This window comes from Nomascus leucogenys, chromosome X (genome assembly GCF_006542625.1).
Source record: "Nomascus leucogenys isolate Asia chromosome X, Asia_NLE_v1, whole genome shotgun sequence".
Taxonomy (NCBI): Eukaryota; Metazoa; Chordata; class Mammalia; order Primates; family Hylobatidae; genus Nomascus; species Nomascus leucogenys.
In genome coordinates, this window is record NC_044406.1 from 46,923,996 (window position 1) to 46,948,156 (window position 24,161).

At 44.2% G+C, this 24,161-nt stretch overlaps 1 pseudogene; it reads right to left on the minus strand.

Moving 5' to 3' along the window:
• The window catches only part of LOC101178908, a 94,367-nt pseudogene that overhangs the window by 69,755 nt on the left and 451 nt on the right, over positions 1-24,161 (minus strand).

The following is a 24,161-nucleotide window of genomic DNA, read 5'->3' on the forward strand; positions in this document are numbered from 1 at the left end:
AAGCCAGATACAAAAGGACAAATATTGTATGATTCCACTTATAAGCGGTACCTAGAAGAGGCAAATTCAAAGAGACAGAAAGTAGACTAGAGGTTACTAGGGGTTGAGGGGAAGGAGAATGGGGATTTATTGCTTGATGATTTACAGAGTTTCTGTTTAGGGTGATAAGAAAGTTTTGGAAATAGATAGTGGTGATGTATTGTAGGTGTATTTAATGTCACTGACTTGTACACTTAAAAATAGCAACTTTTAATATCGATTTTATCACAATTTTTAAAAAAATAATAGTGGTAATATAGTAAAAAACTGTACACTTTAAATGGATGAATTGTAGGATATGTGAATTATATGCCAATAAAGCTATTTAAATAAAAAAAGAGCCTGGCGCAGTGGCTCACGCCTGTAATCCCAGCACTTTGGGAGGCTGAAGTGGGCGGATCACGAGGTCAAGAATTGAGACCATCCTGGCCAACATGGTGAAACCCCATCTCTACCAAAAATACAAAAAAATTAGCTGGGTGTGGTGGTGCACGCCTGTAGTCCCAGCTACTCGGGAGGCTGAGGTAGGAGAATTGCTTGAACCCAGGAGATGGAGGTTGCAGTGAGCCAAGATCGCACCACTACACTCCAGCCTGGCAAAAGAGTGAGACTCCGTCTCAAAAAAAAAAAAAAAAAAAAAAAAAGGTAGTTGGCTGGGTGTGGTGGCTCATGCCTGTAATCCCAGGCTTTGGGAGGCTGAGAAGGAGGATTGCTTGAGGTCAGGAGTTTGAGATCAGCCTGGTAAACAGTGAGACCCCATCTCTATTTTAAATAAAATTTTTATATATAAATTTTTAAAAAATGGAAAAAAAAAAACATAACACACTGTTCTGCATCTTGCTTTTTTTTCTGATAACAACATATTCTTTTTTTTTTTTTTTTTTTTTGAGATGGAGTCTTGCTTTGTCGCCCAGGCTGGAGTGCAGTGGCGTGATCTACTACAGGTGTGTGTCACCACACCTGGCTAATTTTTGTATTTTTTGTAGAGACAGGGTTTCACCATGTTGGTCAGGCCAGTCTCATACTCCTGACCTCAAGTGATCCGCCCACCTCAGCCTATCAAACTGCTGGGATTACAGGCGTGTGAGCCACCACGCCTGGCCTATAACAACATATTCTAGACAGTTTCTAGAATATGTTTTCCAAATGGATTTGCTTTCCAACTCAGGAAACAGAGACTTTCCTCATTCTTATTTTAATTTATTGATGATATCAGTGATTGAGTAGATATATACTATGGTTTATTAACTAGTTCCCTAATGCTGGACACTTTTAGTTGTTTCCAGTCTTCTGCTGTTCTAAACAATGCTACAGGTAATAAACTTGTAGTCATGTGAAGGTATCAAGTGAAAATATCAAGTCTATTGTTACACTTTTGGGTTTTTGTTAATCTGTTAAGTGAGAATTACCATGTTCAACTACTCTGAGGTTGAGGATTTTTCATGTGTGTAAGGCTATGTGTATTTCTTTTTCTGTGAATTGTCTATATGCTCTTTGCTATTCATTCATTGGAGTGGTTGGTCTTTTTTAATCTATCTTTTTAAGAACTTTTATATATATTAGGAAGATTAGTCCTTTCCCTTCTGTATGAATTGTAGATATTCTTCCCAATTTGCAATTTGTCTTTTGACTTTGCTTTTTTATGCTAAGTAATTTTTATGTAGTTAAATTTATCAATCTTTTTGAATCATTCATAAAAGGCCATCCCCACTGCAAAGTTATAAAAGAATTTTCCCAGATTTTCTTCAAGTGTTTTTATTATTTCAATTTTTTTCTTTTCTTTCCTTTTTTTTTTTTTTTTTTTTTTTTTGAGACAGAGTCTTACTCTGTCACCCAGGCTGGAGTGCAGTGATGTGATCCCGGCTCACTACAACCTCTGCTGCCTGGGTTCAAGCAATTATCTGCCTCAGTCTCCTGAGTAGCTGGGATTACAGGCGCCTGTCACCACGCCCGCTAATTTTTTGTATTTTTAGTAGAGATGGGGTTTCACCAGGCTGGTCTTGAACTTTCTGACCTCGTGATCTACCTGCCTGGGCCTCCCAAAGTGCTGGGATTACAGGGGCGTGAGCCACCGCGCCCGGCCTTTTTTTTTTTTTTTTTTTTTTTGAGCTGGAGTCTTGCTCTGTCACCCACGGCTGGAAGTGCAGTGGCGACAATCTTGGCTCACTGCAACCTCCACTTCCTGGGTTCAAGGGATTCTCCCTGCCTCAGCCCTCCTGACTGTGGGATTACAGGCGTGCACCATCACGCCCAGCTAATTTTTGTACTTGTTTTTCGAGACGGAGTCTTGCTCTGTTGCCCAGGCTGGAGTGCAATGGCGAAATCTCGACTCACTGCACCTCTGCCTCCGGGTTCAAGTGATTCCTCTGCCTTAGCCTCCCGAGTAGCTGGGACTACAGGCACATGCCACCATGCCAGGCTAATTTTTTTTATTTTTGTATTTGTATTTAGTAGAGATGGGTTCACCATGTTAGCCAGGATGGTCTGGATCTCCTGACTCGTCATCCCCCTGCCTCGGCCTCCCAAAGTGCTGGGATTATAGGCATGAGCCACCGTGCCTGGCATGTTATTTCAATTTCTACATGTGGATACTTGAGCCATTTGGAGTTCATTCTGGTATATGTTGTGAGGTACAGATGCAGCTGTATCTTTTCCAGATGTCAGGTATCAGCCTTCATTTTCTGAAAACAGTTTTAGTAAAGTCCATCTTTACCTGATTTGAGATTCCACCTTTACCGTATACTCAGTTCTGGTATATATTGTCTTTATTCTGTACTTTCTATTTTCTTCCTTTAGTCAGCCTGTCAGTTTGTGCAGTAGTATCACACTGTTTTAATTATTGACTTTTTACTAATTATATTTTTATATCTGGTCAGACTTATAGCTTTTACTTTTTAGAGTTTTCAGTCCGTTCTTATAGCTTTTACTTTTAGAGTTTTCCTGGATATCTTTGCTTATTTTTCCACCCAGCACTTTTCTTTCACGACCTTATAAACCTTTTAGTTCAGCCTAGTGTGGAGATAAATGCCAAAGAGCCTACACCAGGTCTGCAATGTGATCCATTACACTATCAAGTCTTAATGCCTTTTTAGCAGAGATTGAATAATGACGCAATAAGGCTGGGCACAGTAGCTCACGCCTGTACTCCCAGCACTTTGGGAGGCCAAGGCAGGCAGATAGCTTGAGCCCAGAAGTTCAAGACCAGCCTGGGCAACATAGTAAGACCTCATCTCTAAAAAAATTAAAAAAATAGCCAGGTGTGGTGCATGTTTCTTTAGTCCCAGCTACTCAGCAGGCTGACATGGGAATCACTTGAGCCTGAGAGGTCGAGGCTGCAGTGAGCTATGATCAGGCCACTGCACTCCAGCCTGGGTGACAGAGCGAGACCTTGCCTCAAATAAAATCAAATAAAATAAATAACACAATAAAACTGTATACAATTTGGTATATAATTTTTTTCACTTAAGCATTTTCCTGCTGTTACAGTCTTTTTTTTTTTTTCGAGACAGAATCTCGCTGTGTCACCCAGGCTAGAGTGCAGTGGAGCGATCTCGGCTCACTGCAACCTCCGCCTCCCAGGTTCAAGTGACTCTTCTGCCTCAGCCTCCTGAGTAGCTGAGATTACAGGCACGTGCCACCATGCCCAGCTAATTTTGGTATTTTTAGTAGAGACAGGGTTTCGCCATGTTGGCCAGGCTGGTCTCAGACTCCTGACCTTAGGTGATCTGCGTGCCTTGTCCTCCCAAAGAGCTAGGATTACAGCGTTAGGCACCATGCCCGGCCTTGCAGTCTTTCTAAACATAACATTCCATAATTTCCTCAACTATTCATCTATTGTTGGACACTTTCCATTTCCCCTATTGTTTCTATTCCTTTTCATTATGAAAAAAATTCAAACAAACAAAAAGCACTCCCAAAAAACCAACCTTGCAATAGATATCTTTAAGCATAAGAATTCTTCATACAATTTTGGGCACTGATTTATTTTTATTTTTAAACTTTTATCATATAAGTTGTATTCTTTTTTTTAAATTTTAGATTCAGGGGTTCATGTGCAGGTTTGTTACATGGATATACTGCATAATGTTGAGGTTTGGGCTTCTATTGAACCTGTCACCCAAACAATAAACATAGTACCCAACAGGTAGTTTTTCAACCCTTATGCTCCTCCTCCTTTTTGGCACTAATTTTTCTTTATTTTTCTTTTCTTTTTCTTTTTTTTTTTTTTTTTTTGAGACTGAGTTTCACTCTTGTTACCCAGGCTGGAGTGCAGTGGTGCGGTCTCGGCTCACTACAACCTCTGCCTCCTGGGTTCAAGTGATTCTCCTGCCTCAACCTCCCCAGCAGCTGGGACTACAGGCATGCATGACTACGCCTGGCTCATTTTGTATTTTTAGTAGAGACTGGGTTTCACCTTGTTGGTCAGGCTGGTCTTGAACTCCTAACCTCAGGTAATTCACCTGCCTTGGCCTCCCACAGTGCTGGGATTATAATTTTCTTTGTTTTTTTTTTTGTTTGTGGTTGTTTTTTTTTTTTTTTTTTTTTGAGAGATGGGGTCTTGCTATGTTTCCCAGGCTGATCTCAAATGGTTGGGCTAAAGCGAGCCTCCTGCCTCAACCTCCCAAAGTGCTAGGATTACAGGCGTGAGTCACTGTGCCCGGTTTTGGCATAGACTTTTAAGTGAGATTATTGAGGCAAGAGATACGGGCATCTTTAAGACTGTGTATTCACATTACTAGAATTTGTACCTGTTTACACTCTAATATACTAGTACATGCAGTGTCAATTTTAGCACACTTTCTTCAATAGCAATTGATTATCTCAGTCCTTTGTTCATTTATTTATTTATTTATTTTGAGATGGAGTCTCCCTCTGTTGCCCAGGCTGGAGTGCAGTGGCATGATCTTGGCTCGCTGCAGCCTCTACCTCCCGGGTTCAAGCAATTCTCCCTGCCTCAGCCTTGCGAGCAGCTGGGATTACAGGCACCCAGCACCACGTCCAGCTAATTTTTGTATTTTTTGTAGTAGGGATGGGGTTTCACCATGTTGGCCAGGCTGGTCTCGAACTCCTCACCTCAAGTGATCCACCCGACTTGGCCTCCCAAAGTGTTGGGGTTACAGGAGTGAGCCACTGCCCTGGCCTAATTATCTTAGTCCTTTGAAGAGTCACTTAGGACATTTAAAATCATGTAAATGTGGGGTGAGCGGGCCCCATTGTGTTAGGATTAGGGTGGAACAAGTTCATTTACAAAATAAGTTTTGCACAAGTTTTCTCCCTCTTGGAATGCTGATATGGTTTGGGGAGGAGTCAGTTTATTTACACAGGGGCCCAGGTGTCTTCTGGGAGTTAATAACTACTAGTCCAATTCCCCCTTCAAAAAACACTTGTGGAGGCCGGGCACGATGACTCATGCCTGTAATCCTAGCATTTTGGGAGGCCAAGGCAGCCGGATCACCTGAGATCAGGGGTTCGAGACCAGCCTGGCCAACATGGTGAAACCCTGTCTCTACTAAAAGTACAAAAATTAGCCAAGTGTGGTGGCATGCAGCTGTAGTCCCAGCTACTCCAGAGGCTGAGGCAGGAGAACTGCTTGAAGCCAGGAGACAGAGTTTGCAGTGAGCCGAGATTGTGCCACTGCACTCCAGCCTGGGCAACAGAGCGAGACTCTGTCTCAAAACAAACAAACAAACAAAAAACACTTGTAGAGATTTGAATTATGAACATCTATAGTGGTAGATGAGGGTGCCACTGATGAAAACCCAGTGTGTTAAATAACCATTCGGAGTCTTGAAATGAGGTTGCCAGAAAAGTTAAGAGAAATGGAACTAATGGGTAAGCCTTGGCACAGAATACGAAGAAGAGATAAAGGCCCTTGATTCCAGAGGCTGATTAAACATGGAAAGAGGGAGAGCTGCAAAGTTCTTTTAATTCAGTCCAGCACAGGAAGACTACTTACAAATAGCATTTTGTTTGATTTTCTTTTTTTTTTTGAGACGGAGTCTCGCTGTCTCGCCCAGGCTGGAGTGCAGTGGCGCAATCTCGGCTCACTGCAAGCTCCGCCTCCCGGGTTCACGCCATTCTCCTGCCTCAGCCGCCCGAGTAGCTGGGACTACAGGCACCCGCCACCACGCCCAGCTTATTTTTTTTTTGTATTTTTAGTAGAGACGGGGTTTTACCGTGGTCTCGATCTCCTGACCTCGTGATCCGCCCGCCTCGGCCTCCCAAAGTGCTGGGATTACAAGCGTGAGCCACCGCGCCCGGCTTGTTTGATTTTCATAGCAGTTCTAGGGGTTGAGGTTCTTGCTTCTGTATGTGTGACCTTCCTTCTCCAATCCCTAGCTTGAACTTCTGGTTAGTACCTGGGGAACACACAGAGAGCAGAAAGCAGCCGAGGAACTGTATTAGCCTGCCTGTGCTGCCATAAAATAATATTACAGGCAGTTGGCTTATAAACAACAGACATTTGGCCGGGTGCGATGGCTCACGTCTGAAATCCCAGCACTTTGGGTGGCCGAGGTGGGTGGATCACCTGAGGTAAGGAGTTCAAGACCAGCCTAGCCAACATGGTGAAACCCTGTCTCTGAAAAGATACAAAAATTAGCCAGGAGTGGTGGCATGCTCCTGTAGTCCCAGCTACTGGGAAGGCTGTGGCAGGAGAATTGCTTGAACCAGGAGACAGAGGTTGCAGTGAGCTGATATTGCACTGCTGCACTCCAGCCTGGGCGATAAAATGAGACTCTGTCTCAAAAAACAAGCAAGCAAGCAAACAAACAAACAAACAAAACCAGACATTTATTTTCTCACAGTTCCAGAGTCTGGAAGTCCAAGATCAAGGTGCCGGTAGGGCTGGGTTCTGGTGAGGGCTCTCTTCCTGGTTTGCAGATGGCTGTCTTCTCATTGTGTCCTCACATGGCCTCTTCTCTATGTGCCCATGGAGAGAGGGAGAGCTCTCTGGTAGATGAGGGTGGCACTGATGACGTGGCACTTACTCTCCTTGTAACGGCACCAGTCCTGTTGGATTAGGGTCCCACCCTTATGATCTCATTTAACATTAATTACTTCCTTAAGGGCCCTGTGTCCATTGGTGGGTGAAATGAAAGAGTGACGCTCAGACTTAAGACCACGGCACACTGGCTCAGCCAAGAGAGCTTTATTAGAGGCAGCAGGCTGGGCTGGGCAGGAGAGAGAGAGAGAGCGGTGGGGGGTTTGCTTCTTTTATGCCCAGGAGGGCTGCGTGGATGTTTGTGATTGGTTGGGGTGGGGCTTAGAGCGAGGTGGGAAAAACACCTCTTTCTGATTGGTTTTTCCTTTGGCGGGCTTGCATTGAGGAAGAAGAACCCGGAACCAGCACCATTAGGGTGCTCTAGTTACCTAACATTGGGTAGGGCTTTGCATATAAATTTTGAGGGGACACAATTTAGTCCATAACAGAAACTTAGGAGGGTAGCTGGGATCTCTAGATTTCTTGCTAACACTGGTACTTTGGGCAGGGAGGTGGAGAATACCAGAATTGCCTGTGGAATATTACACATAGAATTGGGAGTTGGGAGGCCAGGTATGGTGGCTCACACCTGTAATCCCAGCACCCTGGGAGGCCGAGGAGGTGGAGGTTGCAGTGAGCCGAGACCACACCACTGCATTCCAGTTGGGTGACAGAGCAGACTCCATCTCAAAAAAAAAAAAAAAAAAAAAAAAAAAAGAAATCCAGCTTTGTCCTTCCTAGCTTTGTCTTTGGAAAAGGTATATAAACTAAAAATAAAACTCCAAGCCCCTCAATGGACCGAACTGGCCATCTCTTGGCCAACGGGACTGCAGAATAATCTTGGAAACTGACTTCTCAGCCATGATGGGATAAGAGATTAGCTATCCCTTGTTATACCCCAACCCTGGGTAACCACAGTTAGGCTTTCTTCCCTAAAGGCTGAACAGAAACCAGCCCTATCAAAGGACTCCACTATTCATTGATATCAACCAACTGCTTGCTGCTTCTTCTCCTTTTTCACCTGATAAGAGATCACTTATCATGGGCCAAACGCAGTGGCTCATGCCTGTAATCCCAGCACTTTGGGAGGCCAAGGTGGGCGGATCCCCTGAGGTCAGGAGTTCAAGACCAGTCTGGCCAATGTGGTGAAACCACATCTCTACTAAAAATACAAAAATTAGCCGGGCATGGTGGTGGGCACTTGTAATCACAGCATTTTGGGAGGCCGAGGTGGGCAGATCACGAGGTTAGGAGTTCGAGACCAGCCTGGCCAACATAGTGAAACCCCGTCTCTACTAAAAATCGGAAAATTAGCTGGACGTGGTGGCGGGTGCCTTCAGTCCCAGCTACTGGGGAGGCTAAGGCAGGAGAATCGCTTGAATCCAGGAGGCGGAGGTTGCAGTGAGCTGAGATCTCGCCACTGCACTCCAGCCTGGGCGACAGAGTGAGACTCCGTCTCAAAAAGAAAAGAAAAAAGAAAAAAAGAAAAAAATAATTGGGAGTTGGAGCCCGGCGCAGTGGCTCATGCCTGTAATCCTAGCACTTTGGGAGGCTGCGGTGGGCGGATTGCCTGAGCTCAGGAGTTTGAGACCAGCCTGAGCAACATGGTGAAACACTGTCTCTACTAAAAATACAAAAAGTTAGCTGGGCGTGGTGGCAGGTGCCTGTAATCCCAGCTACTCCAGAGGCTGAGGCAGAAGAATCACTTGAACCCGGAGGCAGAGGTTGCAGTGAGCTGAGATCATGCCATTGCACTCCAGCCTGGGCGACAGAGTGAGAGTCTGTCTCAAAAATAAATAAATAAATATAATTTAAAAAATTGGGAGTTGGAAGTGAGTTTGGAAATCTAATCTTTATTTTGTAGTTAAGGGAGGCCAAAAGAGCTCAGAAGAGTTGTCTAAATTAAATTTGGGACTTCATTCAATAGATTATTGATTATGTATGTCAGGCTTTAGGCCCTTTACATTTCTTTCCCAGCACTAATTACAATCTGTATTTATCTGTTTTACTTTGATCCTGTATGTGATGGTTAATATTGGGTATCAATTTGATCAGATTGAAGAATGCCTAGATAGCTGATAAAGTAATGTTTCTGGGTATATCTGTGAGGGTGTTGCCAGAGAAGATTGACATTTGAGTCAGTGGGCTGGAAGAGGAAGACCCATCCTCAATGCAGGTGGGCACCACCAATGGGCTGCCAGCATGACTAGAACAAAGCAGGTGGAAGAAGGTGGGATAAGCTGGCTTGCTGAGTTTTCTGGCTTTCGTTCTTTTTTCTTTTTTTTTTGGAGACAGAGTTGTGATCACTCTGTTGCCCAGGCTGGAGTGCAGTGGCACAATCTTGGCTCGCTGCAACCTTAGCCTCCTGGGTTCAAGCGATTCTCCTGCCTCAGCCTCCCGAGTAGCTGGGACCATAGGCATGCGCCACCATGTCTGGCTAATTTTTGCATTTTTAGTAGAGACAAGGTTTCACCATGTTGGCCAGGCTGGTCTCGAACTCCTGACCTCAAGTGATCCACCAGCCTTGGCCTTCCAAAGTGTTCGGATTACAGGCATGAGCCACCACACCTGGCCGTGACTCTTCTGGCTTTCATCCTTCTCTCAGGCTGGATGCTTCCTTCCATCCTCCTGCCCTTGGACATCAGACTCCAGGTTCTTTGGCCTCTGGACTCCTGGACTTACGCCAGTGGTTTCTTGAGGGCTCTTGGGCCTTCATCCACAGACTGAAGGCTGCACTCTTGGCTTCCTTGCTTTTGAGGCTTTTGGACTCAGATTGAGCCACTACTGGCTTCTTCCTTCCCCAGCTTGCAGATGGCCTATCGTGGGACTTTGCCTTGTGATCATGTGAGCCTATTCTCCTTAATAAACTCCCTTTCATATACACATATATCCTATTAGTTCTGACCCTCTGGAGAACCCTGACTAATACACCGTAACATCTAGGAAGATAACTAGCTTATCTTGTTTGTTGATCGATCACTGACAGTGCCTAGCACATTGCCTAGCCCTTCGGAAGTGCACAATAAACATTTGGTGAATGAATAAATGACTGAATAATAAAAGCTAACCTTTAATCAATATTCATTATGAGCCACGTTCAAAACTCAACATACTTGAGTTTATTATCTTATGTTCAATTCACCTTTCTAAGTTTTGAGAGGAGGCTAACACCTGTCAGCTGAAAATCATGAGGTTTATAAATTTGGAAAGGAGAGCTTTATTTCTCATAAAGGGTTGTAGCCTGCAGGGGTAGCCATTCTGATAGATTGGGAAGCATAGTCTCCAGCCAGAAGCCAGGAACAGACACTTTGAGGGAGGAACAAAGGAAACAGGAATTTATGCTGAATGGGGTGGTCAAATATACATATTTAATAAACTATAGGAGGGGTCACGAATATGTATGAGAGAAACCTGTGCATGCACAATTGATCTTTATCCCTCTCTATGGGACCCATGTACGAAAAATGGAGGTGTTAGCATTATCTGAGGTAGGAGTTTTTGGCCCTCTTACCTCAAAAGGCAAAGCAGAATACAGGAAAACCCTTACTGTGCATTGTCCATAGACTGGCCAGAACCACTGCATGGTAAGTGATATCTTTTTTTTTTGAGATGGAGTTTCACTCTTGTCACCCAGCACTGGGAGTGCAATGGTGCGATCTTGGCTCACTGAAACCTCTGCCTCCCAGGTTCAAGCGATTCTCCTGCCTCAGCCTCCTGAGTAGCTGGGATTACAGGTGCCCGCCACCATGCCTGGTTAATTTTGTATTTTTAGTAGAAATGGGGTTTCACCATGTTGGCCAGACTGGTCTCCACCTCCTGGTCTCAGGTGATCCGCCCACCTCGACCTCCCAGAGTGCTGGGATTACAGGCGTGAGCCACGGTGTTCGGCCCATGATAAGTGATCTCTTATCAGGTGAAAAAGGAGGAGAAGCAGCAGGCGGTTGGTTGATATCAATGAATAGTGGAGTCCTTTGAAAGGGCTGGTTTCTGTTCAGCCTTTAGGGAAGAAAGCCTAACTGTGGTTACCCAGGGTTGGGGTATAACAAGGGATAGCTAATCTCTTATCCCATCATGGCTGAGAAGTCAGTTTCCAAGATTATTCTGCAGTCCCGTTGGCCAAGAGATGGTCAGTTCAGTCCGTTGTGGGGCTTGGAGTTTTATTTTTAGTTTATATACCTTTTCCAAAGACAAAGCTAGGAAGGACAGGGTTGGATTTTTTTTCTTTTTTTTTGAGATGGAGTCTCGCTCTGTCGCCCAAGCTGGAGTGCAGTGGTGCGATCTCGGCTCATTGCAACCTCTGCCTCCCGGGTTCAAGTGATTCTCCTGCCTCAGCCTCCTGAGTAGCTGGGATTACACACATGCCACCACGCTGGCTAATTTCTGTATTTTTAGTAGAGACGGGGTTTCACCATGTTGGTCAGGCTGGTTTTGAACTCCTGACCTCGTGATCCACCCGCGTCAGCCTCCCAAAGTGCTGGAATTACAGGCATGAGCCACCACACCTGGCCCAGAGCTGGAATTTGAACTCACGTCTGACTGATCCCAAAGTTCATCCACATGCTTAGTCAAAATGCTGAACTGCCTGCTTGAAATTCAACACAAGGTAGGTAGGGAGGTCTTTGGGAGAAATAGAAAAAAACTGTAGAATTTACTTTTTAAGATGCATCTTAAAACATGTCTGGGCTGGATGTGGTGGATCATGCCTGTAATTTCAGCACTGGGAGGCTGAGGTGGGCAGACTGCTTGAGCTCAGGAGTTCAAGTCCAGCCTGGGCAAGATGGCAAAAACCCATCTCTACAAAAAATAAAAATAATTAGCCAGGCATGGTGGCATGCACCTGTAGTCCCAGCTACTTGGGGAGGCTTGAGGCAGGAGAATCCCTTGAGCCCAGGAAGTTAAGGCCACAATAAGCCACCTTGTTCATGCCACTGCACTCCAGCCTGGGTGACAAAGCAAGACCCTGTCTCAAGAAAGAAAATAAAAAAAATGCATGTCTGGGTGTTGCCAGGCAGATAAGAGCCATTGTTTTAAGATAGAGGAAAGAGCATGAGCCGAGCCAAGCCATGGAAGTTGGAAAAAGCAATGTGTGTTCAGAAAACTTAGAAGTTTAGTAGACCTAGAAGAGAAGGAATCTTGAAGCAAGCTGCAGCAGGAGACCAGAGAGGTAATTTGGGTCCAAAATGTGAAGAGTCCTATATGCCAGGTGTAAACCAAAAATAAAATTCTAAGTCCCCAACCAACTAAATGGACCCGTCCTCTTGGCCAAGGGCATTCCAGAGTTAACCTGAAAACCCAGTTCAGGACACGCCTCATGATATCCTCCTCCCTCTGGAATTCAGGCACAACTGACCAGCATTAACATTAAAACAGAGATCTTAAGACTGATCAAACAGACTCTTTGTAGCGATAAGACACCAAATTCCTACCTGACTCTAGTATAGCATCATATGACCGATAGCAGGCCCTGAAATAAACTGGAGTATTTTATCCTAAAATATATTTTTGACATATTTTGAAATAGTCCTGTAAAGCTGTCTCTTGTGGGGAAAATCTACATTCTGTTGAGAATCCCCTTCCTTTCCAGGTCTTTTCTCTGATCCAGGAGGGAATTATCTAAGAGTCTGGCACTTTAAAAGTCTGATCAGAAACATTTACAATCTATTTTCTCTGAAGCCTGCTATCTGGAAGCTTCATCTGTGTAATAAGGACCTTGGTCTCCACAACCCCTTATCAACCTAGACATTCCCTTCTATTGATTCCATTGATTCCAGGTTTTTAGATAATAACTTTTTCAACCGATTGCCAATTAGAACGTCTTTGAATCCACCTATGACCTGGAAGCTCCCTCCCTCCTTCCCCTTCGAATTGACCTGCGTTTCAAGACCGAACTAATGTACATTGTGAAAGGAAAATATCTTGGGGCCCCAAAATCACTAAGCAAAACTCAAGCTGGAAACTGCTTAGGGCTTTGGCTTGGAATCCATCTCTTCAAATATTTTAGAGTTTGACTCTTTTCCTCAACACAGGGGTCAGCAAACCAAGACTTGTAGGTCAAATATTCCCCACTCCTATTTTTGTGGAGTCTGTGTAGAGAACTGTTTTTACATTTTTAGGGAATAGTTGGGGAAAAAAAAGAATATGTGACGAAGACCATAGATGGCTAACAAACCCTAAAATATTTACTATCTGGTGCTTTACAACAAAATTTGCCACACACTGCAGTGTGCCAGAAATTTAGACTTCATTTTGTAAAGACTTTATCCTGTAAGGGACAATTGTTGCCAGGTATTCAAGTAGAGAAAGGATGTCTACCTGTGAGAGAAAAGGAAGGGGAAGGGATAAGGTGAGCCTGAATTTTGTCTTGTTCCTTTGGGTAGCTTCAAAGACAGTGGGAGTTGTTTGGGAGTGGGTGAATATGTAGACAATTCAGTGTAGTATCTAGCAGGGTGTGACAGGTGTAGCCAAGGTGGGGGAGGTAAGATTGTTCAGGGAGTGGGTGAATATTTAGACTATTCAGTGTAGATATCTAGCAGGGTGTGACAGGTGTAGCCAAGGTGGGGGAGGTAAGATTGTTCAGGGAGTGGGAAATGTTCTGGTTGTTGTCCTGTCAGCTCTTTGTTCTTCTCAATTCTCACTAAATTGTTTTCAACAACTGACGTTTCCAAAGATGAGACCTTGAGGAAAGCTAGAGATCAGGAAGGGATGATCAAGCTTCACGATAACTTCATTATGGATTAAAGAGAATATATTCTCTATTTCAAATAAGTTACTCATAAACTTTTGGAATTATGTTCTGGTGTAGTCATAGAGAAGATACCAGTGTTCACAATGAAAGTATTTATTAATGCTGGCCAGGCCCGGTGGCTCACGCCCGTAATCACAGCATTTTGGGAGGCCGAGGTGGGCAGATCACCTGAGGTCAGGAGCTCGAGACCAGCCTGGCCAATATGGTGAAACATCATCTCTACTAAAAAACACAAAAATTAGCATGTACCACCATGCCTGTAGTTCCAGCTGCTCTGGAGGCTGAGGCAGGAGAATCACTTTACCTCTGGAGATGGAGGTTGCAAAGAGCCGAGATCGCACCATTACACTCCAACCTGGGTGACAGAGTGAGACTCCATCTCAAAAAAAAAAAAGTATTAATGTTGACTGAAAAAAAAATGGGAATAATAATTTAAAAAACACTCTTTTGAACACATTCTGACGGTTATAGTGCTTTGTAAAGTTTGTGTATAAAATTAACGCATTAAACCACTCGTCACTCAGCCAACAAAATGACAGCTTTTTCACTACTGGTAAAGAAAAAATCCACACTAGAAAAATACATTATATAGCCAACTTCCGTAAGGTAATGACAAGGGCAATTACCCCAAGATGGAAGGGAAAAATGCTAAAAACTTCTTTCGCAGCCCTCAAAGACTTCAGAGAAATGATTGCCTTCTAATTCATTTGTGGATACATTCTGGATACATTTCAGGCAAAACGGTCTATTCTTTGGCATTGTCAAAAAACAAAATTGCAAGAGATTTAGTTTAAAGATCATAATTGGCTCTAATTTGTGATTCTAGAATCAAGCAACATCTTATTCTATAAAGTAAAATCGGTGTTCTGATGGGCTGAACAGAGGAGGTTGGCTTTATTATAGACAGAACCTGGCTGAGGAAAGCAGATACAGGGAACAAAAAGCAGATTGGTTGTTTGAAAGTTACTTTCCAGTCCAGGCGCAGTAGCTCATGCCTGTAATCGCAGCACTTTGGGAGGCCGAGGGGGGCGGATCACATGAGGTCAGGAGTTCAAGACCAGCCTGGCCAACATGGGAAAACCCCGTCTCTACTAAAAATACAAAAATTAGCCGGGCATGGTGGTGCATGCCTGTAATCCCAGCAACTCAGGAGGCTGAGGCAGGAGAATTGCTTGAACTCAGGAGGTGGAGGTCACAGTGAGCCAAGATCACACCACCTCACTATAGCCTGGGCAACAGGGCAAGACTGTCTCAAAAAAAAAAAAAAAAAGAAAAAAGAAAAGAAAAAGAAAGTTACTTTCCTTGTAAAGGTTAAAGCAAAGGGGACTATTTGGGGATTTGGTTATTATCTCTCTCTCTCCTGATTTCTTGGAAGGTCAAAAGATTTCTTGGATTTTTGGTGGTATGGAACTTCCACATGAGTGACTCTATTTTGCTTTGGTCTGCTGGTCCTAGTGCGGGAGTTCAGTCCAAACCAAAGGCCTCCTATAAATTTTATTCTATTTTCATTTATATTTATTATTATTATTATTATTATTATTTTTTTTTTTTTTTGAGACGGAGTCTCGCTCTGTCGCCCAGGCTGGAGTGCAGTGGCGCAATCTCGGCTCACTGCAAGCTCCGCCTCCCGGGGTCACGCCATTCTCCTGCCTCAGCCTCTCAAGTAGCTGGGACTACAGGCGCCCGCCACCACGCCCGGCTAATTTTTTCTATTTTTAGTAGAGACGGGGTTTCACCGTGGTCTCGATCTCCTGACCTCGTGATTCGCCCGCCTCGGCCTCCCAAAGTGCTGGGATTACAAGCGTGAGCCACCGCGCCCGGCCTATATTTATTATTATTTTTTAAGACAAGTTCTCTCTCTGTCACCCAGGCTAAAGTGCAGTGGCACAATCAGATATCACTGCAGCCTCAACATCCTGGGCTCAAGTGATCCTCCACCTCAGCCTCCTCGTGTAGCTGGGACTACAGGCATGTGCCACCATGCCCACCTAATATTTTTATTTTTTGTAGAAATGGGGTCTCACTGTATTGCCCAGGCTGGTTTAGAATTCCTCAACTCAAGCAATCCTTCCACTTAGGCCTCCCAAAGTGCTAGGATTGCAGGCGTGAGCCACTGCATTGGCATATACATTTTATTTAACAGCATTTTAAGAGTAATGTTTCTTAAAAAATTCTCTTCCTCATTTCTCCATAGCCATTTGATTCTAACTACCATATACTTGATAGGTAAGTGACTTCTTTCTGTAGTTGGCAGATATTGCTAGAAATATTGTAACCACCCAAGGGGTTCACCTTGCCGGCTGCCTACACAGAGCAAATTTATCAAGACAGGGAATTGCAGTAGAGAAACAGTAATTCATGCAGAGCCAGCTGTGTGGGAGACTGGAGTTTTATTATTACTCAAATCAGTCTCCCTGAGCATTCAGGGAGCAGAGTTTTTTTTTTTTCTTTTTAGAGGAGTTTTGCTCTTTTTGCCCAGGCTGTAGTGCAATGGTGCAATCTCGGCTTACTGCAACCTCCACCTCCCGGGTTCAAGGGATTCTCCTGCCTCAGCCTCCCAAGTAGCTGGGATTACAGGTGCACACCACGACACCTGGCTAATTTTGTATTTTTAGTAGAGATGGGCTTTCACCAGGTTGGCCAGGCTGGTCTCGAACTCCTGACCTCAGGTGATCCACCGACCTCAGCCTCCCGAAGTGTTGGGATTGCAGGTGTGAGCCACCATGCCCGGCCTGGGGAGTAGAGTTTTTAAGGATAACTTGGTGGGTAGGGGGGATGCCAGTGAGACAAGGGGGGCTGATTGGTCAGAGATGAAATCATAAGGAGTCAAAGTTGTCTTCTTGCACTGAATCAGTTCATGGGTGGGGGCCACAAGATCAAATGAACCAGTGTATCAATCTGGGTGATGCCAGCTGATCCATCAAGTGCAGGGTCTGCAAAATATCTCTAGCACTGATTTTAGGAGTAGTTTATGGAGGGTCAGAATGTAGTAGCCTCCAGCTGCATGACTCCTAAACCATAATTTCTAATCTTGTGGCTAACGTTTGTCTACAAAGGCAATCTAGTCCCCAGGCAAAAAGGAGGTCCGCTTTGGGAAAGGGCTGTTATCTTCTTCTTTTTTTTTTTTTTTTTTGAGGTGGAGTCTCACTCTGTCACCCAGGCTGGACTGCAGTGGTGTCATCTTGGCTGACTGCAACCTCCATCTGCCAGTTTCAGGTGATTCTCCTGCCTCAGCCTCCCAAGTAGCCGGGATTACAGGCGTGCACCACCATGCCTGGCTAATATTTTTTTTATTTTTTTATTTTTAGTAGAGGCAGGGTTTCACCATGTTGGCCAGGCTGGTCTCAAACTCTTGACCTCAAATGATCCACCTGCCTTGGCCTCTAAAGTGCTGGGATTACAGGCGTAAGCCACCACACCTGGCTGTGGTCTTTAAACTATAAACTATAAACTATAAACTTAGTTTCTCCCAAAGTTAATTCAGCCTATGCCCAGGAATGAACAAGGACAGCTTGGAGGTTAGAAGCAAGATGGAGTCGGTTAAGTTAGATCTCTTTCACTGTCTCCTCATAATTTTGCAAAGACGGTTTCAATATGTCAGTGTCATTTGGATGTCATTGGCCCTGTCAACCCTCCATTTTACTCTTCCAATTTATTGTTTTCCTTTCTCTTGTTTTTTTTTTTTTCCCTTTCTCTTCTTTCAGTGGCCCATCATTTGCTACTTCTTTATTTGTTAGCACCTCATTAAGAATGGGTTGGTAACGGGAAAGAAGGAGTGTACGAATTCAAATCTGTAATTTTTGGAAAAATATTTCAGAGAGGAGACTTGAAGCTATGTCCCCTAATGTCGTTTTGTTTTTGAAAAGTGGAGTCATACAAAAAGTAACTGTCTTTTAAATAAACACTAACTTCTCTAGCCAGTCTTAGAATTGCATGTTGAGGGCTATAGGCTGAGGAACTTTGGGGAACCAACACTATCTAAAGTGCCAGGATTTCCTTAAATCATATTTGCCTTAATGGTTATTTCCTTGATTCACATCTTTTTTTTTTTTTTGAGACAGGGTCTCTCTGCAGCCTCAACCTCCTAGGTTTAAGCAATCCTCCCACCTCAGCTTCCCGAGTAGCTGGGACCACAGGTGTGCGACACCATGTCTGGCTAGTTTTTTATATTTTATTTTTGAGATGGAGTCTCGCTCTGTCTCCCAGGCTGGAATGCAGTGGCGTGATGTCAGCTCACTGCAACCTCTGCCCTCCTGGGCTCAAGCGATTCTCCAGCTTCAGCCTCCTGAGTAGCTGTGACTACAGGTGTGTGCCACCGTGTCTGTCTAATTTTTTAATTTTTAGTAGAGACCGCGTTTCACCATGTTGGCCAGGCCCGTTTCGAACTCCTGATCTCAGGTTATCTGCTGGCCTCGGTCTCCCAAAGTGCTGGCAGTACAGGCATGAGCCACCATGCCCAGCCAATTTTTTATTTTTTTGTTTTGTAGAAACTGGAGTCTCCCTATGTTGCCCAGGCTGGTCTCAAAGTCCTGGGCTTAAGTGATCCTCTTGTCTCAGCCTCCCAAAGTGGGATTACAGGCCTGAGCCACCACACCCAGCTGCTGATTCATACTTTAAAAAATCCGTGTCACACATGAGAACTAAATTCTGATTTTTTTTTTTTTTTTTTTTTTTGAGACGGAGTCTTGCTCTGTGCCCCAGGCTGGAGTGCAGTGGCGCGATCTCGGCTCACTGCAAGCTCCGCCTCCCGGGTTCACGCCATTCTCCTGCCTCAGCCTCCCGAGTAGCTGGGACTACAGGCGCCCGCCACCACGCCCGGCTAATTTTTTTTTTTTGTATTTTTAGTAGAGACGGGTTTTCACTGTGTTAGCCAGGATGGTCTCGATCTCCTGACCTCGTGATCCGCCCGCCTCGGCCTCCCAAAGTGCTGGGATTACAGGCTTGAGCCACCGCACCCGGCCTGATTTTTTTTATCTTGCCCAAATTCCTATCTAAGGAGTCTGGGGAGACATGACCTACAAATAATAAATTCTCATCAGATGGGTTTTATTTAACCCTATACATTGTGACTTACTTTCCAAACTGACTTTGGCATAACATTACAAGACAAGGAAGAAAATCAAAATGTTTTACCCCAAAATGTTTCTTTGCCATATTTTGAAATGGCCTACAAAGCTGTTCTTTGTGGGGGAAAATTTGCATCTGTAAAGAATCTATATTAACATAGCTAGATATTTTTCTTCCAAACCCTCCTAATCCTAAAGAAATTAACTAACATCTGAATAGGAAACATTTGTTATCTATTGTTTCTAAGGGCAGCCACTATAAGACTTCGTAAGACTGCAAAAGAACTTTGGTCTCCACAGTCTTTATCTTAACCTGAACATTCCCTTTCTATGAATCCCAGGTCTTTAGACAAACTCAACCAATTGTCAATCAGAAAATGTTTAAGTTCACCTACAGCCTGGAAGCCCCCGTTTTGAGTTGTCCCGCCTTTCTGGACGAAACCAATGTATTTGTTTTTTTTTTTTTTTGAGATGGAGTCTCTCTCTGTCACCCAGGCTGGAGTGCAGTGGCACAATCTCAGTCAGCTTGCTGCAGCCTCCACCTCCCAGGTTCAAGTGATTCTCCTGCCTCAGCCTCCCAAGTACCTGGGACCACAGGCATGTGCCAACACGGTTGGCTAATTTTTTAATTTTTAGTAGAGAAGAGGTTTTACCATGTTGGCCTCCCAAAGTGCTGGGATTACAGGCCTGAGCCACCATGTCCGCCCTCCAGTGTATTTCTTAAATGTATTTGATTGATGTCTCATGCCTCTCTAAAATGTATAAAACCAAGCTGCATCCTGACCACCTGGGGCCCATGTTCTCAGGACCTCCTGAGGGCTGTGTCACGGGCCATGGTCACTTATATTTGGCTAAGAATAAAGCTCTTCAAATATTTTACAGAGTTTGACTCTTTTCGTTGACACACATAAACATGCAGTAAGTCCTCACTTAACTTTCACAATAGACCTATGATTTCTATTTAGCGAATTGAGAGTAAATCTTACAGAACTATATAGTCAATTTAACAATTTTTCACCAACGTCCTGAAATAATCACTTTAACCACTTTCAGGGTCTGATTTAAAATCTTGAATGAGGCATATTTCTTGGTCCCATTCTCAATTTAGTTGTGAGTTTGAAGAGGCACGGGGTGAGTATAGGTTTGGCTACACTAATGTTTTAAAAATTTTATATAGTCATTAGTCACTATGTCCGGATAAAATGTTGTTTCTTGGGATCAGCAACACAATGAACTTAATTGCCTTAGAATGGACACATTATTTCAGTGTGTCTGTATTCATTAGACCACCCTATTAATGTCTAAAGTTTCCAATATCCTCACTTTTGAGATACTTCAGTCTCTCATTTATTATTATTATTATTATTATTTTTGAGATGGAGTCTTGCTCTGTCTCACCCAGGCTGGAGTGCAGTGGCGTGATTTCGGCTCACTGCAGCCTTCACCTCCCGGGTTCAAGCAATTCTCCTGTCTCAGCCTCCTGAGTAGCTGGGACTACAGGCGTGTGCCACCATACCAGGCTAATTTTTGTATTTTTTTTTTAGTAGACACGGGGTTTCACCATGTTGGCCAGGCTGGTCTCGAACTCCTAACCTCAAGTGGTCCTCCCGCCTCGGCCTCCCAAAGTGCTGGGATTACAGGCGTGAGTCACCAAGCCCGGCTCTCATTTATTATTATTATTATTATTGTTTTCAAGATGGAGTTTTGCTCTTATCACCCAGGCTGGAGTGCAATGGCGTGATCTCGGCTCACTGCAAACCCCACCTCCCGGGTTCAAGTGATTCTCCTGCTTCAGCCTCCGGAGTAGCTGGGATTATAGGTGCCCACCACCACACCCAGCTAATTTTGTGCACTTTTAGTAGAGACGGAGTTTCTCCAAGTTGGTCAGGCTGGTCTCGAACTCCAGGCCTCAGGTGATCCACCCGCCTCGGCCTCCCAAAGTGCTGGGATTACAGGAGTGAGCCACGGTGCCGTCTCTCATCTTAATTGTGTTCTTTTTTGGCTATGTGTTTAGACAGTTTGTGGTCTTCTCCTCCATCCTCTTCCCCCAACTGTAAAAAGTAAAATAGAGGTTCCTCTTCAAAGACATTCCTGCCGGTCTAATTAGGAATATATGGTAATTTCTCTTAAAAGCAAAATTTATTCAAAGACCTGTGCTAACATTCTTAAATATCTGCTAGCTGTAATAAAGAAATCAATGTACTTTATCTTCTTAGCTCCTACAATTTAGCCTCAATATTTGCCCTGGCATGCTTATACTGGTCCAAGCAAGCATTAGGTCATAGCCTGTTCCTCTTCCTTATTTAAAAGTGTTTTTATCTTTCTCAGCATTCCACAAGTTACTTCCTCTTTCCTTTGTTCTCCTCTACCTTTGCCTCTTTTAAAAACTTCCAAGTTGCTAGACAATCAAGACAAATACAGAATGTGAGGTCCTGTTCCAGCCAATGGAAACCGGACACAGCAGTAAGGTAGACGCGTCAGGTTATAAATGACCCTGTGTCCTTTGTTCAGTGTACTCTCGTGGCAAAACTGCTAGCAAGCGTTCCCTTTCTGCAAAAAGTAAAAATGGCCTTACTAAATAAATTAAATTTATGTTCAAGTGCTATTTCTTTTTTTTTTTTTTTTTTTTTTTGAGACGGAGTCTTGCTCTGTCGCCCAGGCTGGAGTGCAGTGGCGCAATCTCGGCTCACTGCAAGCTCCGCCTCCCGGGTTCACGCCATTCTCCTGCCTCAGCCTCTCCAAGTAGCTGGGACTACAGGCGCCCGCCACCACGCCCGGCTAATTTTTTGTATTTTTTTTTAGTAGAGACGGGGTTTCACCGTGGTCTCGATCTCCTGACCTTGTGATCCGCCCGCCTCGGCCTCCCAAAGTGCTGGGATTACAAGCGTGAGCCACCACGCCCGGCCCCAAGTGCTATTTCTTTATGGCACCGGAGAACAAGCATTTCAAACACAACCTTGCAAACCACCTCCATGAACATTAATTTAAATAAAGTGATTGCCAGGATTGTCCACATGCTTCTGCTATCTCTACACAGTGAAATTACATTGGGTCGTAGCAAAAGATAATTTGATTTTCCAATCAGTTTTAAATTAAAATAAAACATAATTGAAGATAACAGGCTAATTATTTGCAGAGATATGGTAAGAAATAAAGGGAGACAAGTTACTCAATAGTTACTAGAAATTAGTATCATAATACAAATGATAATGAAGGTAAGCCATTCGATTTATAGGGATTTTACATGCTTAGGAAAATTCCTTTCCCAGTCAACAAATGACAAAACATAAACTTGCAAGCTATGTGTTAAGCTGGTGCAAAAGTAATTGCAGTTTGCTATTAAAAGTAATTAATAAATAAGAATATTAATAAATGGGCATATTGTAAAAAGAAATAAGAAAGTGCCAGGATTTGAAAAGCCAAGTGCAACTATGCAAGCCAATTTTTAAAGTAATGCAATTTATACCAGAATTCCTTGTTTTTCCATTAAAATGAATACTGAGAGGACTTTTGTTTAATTGTACAGCAGATGTGGGTGCAATGCAAGTTCAAGACAAGTTTCTGAGTTGGTTTATGTGGACTTGGGTTAGCTGCTTGGTGATCAATATGGCTTTGTATTCATAGAATCCCATGGGGTTTCTGGGTGAAGACCTTGACCTTGTTCCTCTGTCAGATTTAAATAATAAGAATGATGCTGGCCGGGTACGGTGGCTCACCCCCGTAATCCCAGCACTTTGGGAGGCCCAGGCGGGTGGATCACTGAGATCAGGAGTTCGAGACCAGCCTGGGCAACATGGTGAAACCCCGTCTCTACTAAAAATACAAAAATTAGCAGGGCATGGTGGCACGTGCCTGTAATCCCAGCTCCTTGGGATGTTGGGAGGCTGAGGCAGGAGAATCACTTGAATTCAGGAGGTGGAGGTTGCAGTGAGCCGAGATTGTGCCATTGCACTCCAGCCTTGGCGACAGAGCGAGATTCCACCTCAAAAAAACAAAAGAATGACACTAAAAAATTATGCCCTCTTGCCAGGTCAGGAATTACGAGGTTTCTAGGCCTTTCTTTACCTCCTTTGGATTCCTGGTAGGAACTCAAGAGAGAGAGCAGGTAAACAGATTCCAATTTCTAGCAGCAGGGCATTAGAAAACTTGTGGTCCCTTTGTGAGCGCTTGCACCCTTAGAAAAGTATGGCTTGAAACAGGGTTTCTTTTATCTTTTACAAGCCTTTTTCCTCAAGCATTTGAATTCTGGTAGAGTGTTCAAAATACTGTTAAAAAATTATTCTGACAGTATGCAAGTGATGGGCCTGACAAATAAATTATGGGACACTTCTTTTTTTTTTTTTTTTTGAGACAGAGTCTTGCTCTGTCGCCCAGGCTGGAGTGCAGTGGCGCAATCTCAGCTCACTGCAAGCTCCGCCTCCCGGGTTCATGCCATTCTCCTGCCTCAGCCTCTCCGAGTAGCTGGGACTACAGGCGCCCGCCACCACGCCCGGCTAATTTTTTGTATTTTTTTTAGTAGAGACGGGGTTTCACCGTGGTCTCGATCTCCTAATCTCGTGATCCGCCCGCCTCGGCCTCCCAAAGTGCTGGGATTATAAGCGTGAGCCACCGCGCCCACCTAGGGACACTTCTTAAAATGGTAAGGAAGACTTTGTTCATGACTACTGCAATAGGTGTCATAACTATTGCAATACAGCCTGGCATGGTGGCTCACATCTGTAATCCCAGCACTTTGGGAGGCAGAGGCAGGAAGACTGCTTGAGCCTAGAAGTTCAAGAGCAGCCTAGGCAACACAGGGAGACCTACTCTCCACAAAAAATGAAAATAAATTAGCCAGGAGTGGTGATGCACGCCTGGAGTCCTGGGTACTCTGGAGGCTGAGGTGGGCCGATTTCTTGGGCCCAGGAGTTTGAGGCTGCAGTGAGCCATGATAGCGCCACTGCACTCCAGCCTGGTGACAGAGCAATATCCTTTCTCGAAAGACAAAGACTATGGCAATAGGGATGAGTGATGGGTCTCAACTCTGAATACAGCAGGGAATTTATAGTAAATGATCAGAGTGAATGGATCAATGGGTGGAAGATTACCAAGAGTAGACATGAAGGGTAGGGGTATTCTTACTAAAGCCAATTTAACAGGATTTTTGCTGGTGGCAGAGTGATCAGATATCAAGAGTGGGGTTGAGGAATTTGATCGGATATTGAGGGTGATTCGATATTAAGGGTGGGGGAGTTCTTACTAAATTGACTTAACTGCATTCTTACCACAAATGGACTAGGCAGGTCAAAGACGACCCAAGGAGGAGACCCAGTCAAAAGCAGCTCAGAGG